The sequence below is a fragment of the Phalaenopsis equestris genome, unplaced genomic scaffold (assembly GCF_001263595.1).
Source record: "Phalaenopsis equestris unplaced genomic scaffold, ASM126359v1 Scaffold181064, whole genome shotgun sequence".
NCBI lineage: Eukaryota > Viridiplantae > Streptophyta > Magnoliopsida > Asparagales > Orchidaceae > Phalaenopsis > Phalaenopsis equestris.
The window spans coordinates 1-509 of NW_018201013.1; the positions used below are offsets into that span (position 1 = coordinate 1).

Here is a 509-nt window from a genome sequence, read left to right on the forward strand (position 1 = left end):
GCCGCTGATGATGATTGCAACATCTTTTACAGTAAGCTTGACCAATTTCTGTGCAATGAAAACTGTTCTAAAAGCGAACTTCTTAAACGCAAAGACACCCATGGGCCCATGTTAGTTAATGGTGTTAGCGCCGCCAAGAGTTGTGTTGAATGCCTCAATAGTCTGGTCCGATGTCAAGGCCCATCCAACTATCAAGGATGGCGATTCTGGCAAAATCTTGCTGCTGGCATCAACTGCAAACTTGTCCGCCACAATGACATTAGAGGGTAACAAAAGTTTCACTTCTTTCAACTTTTCCTTCTCAATAGGAGCTATTGCTAGATCAAATTTATTTTCCTCAACAAGAGGAACCAAGACCATGTCCTTGTGCCTTGTTCCTTGTAGAATGTGAAAATCATTCCTCCTCAAAGAAGAAGGATATCAAATTTCTCTAAGAGGAACTCCATCGCCCTAATTTTTTTTTGAAACCTTTGAACCACCAACAATGGCAGCAAATGTCTTTGGATTCG

The 509-nt window shown here is 41.5% G+C and overlaps 1 pseudogene; it reads right to left on the minus strand.

Annotated features, from left to right (window-relative positions):
- Nucleotides 1-21: 21 nt before the first annotated feature.
- Nucleotides 22-504, minus strand: LOC110034280 (annotated as a pseudogene).
- Nucleotides 505-509: the final 5 nt, after the last annotated feature.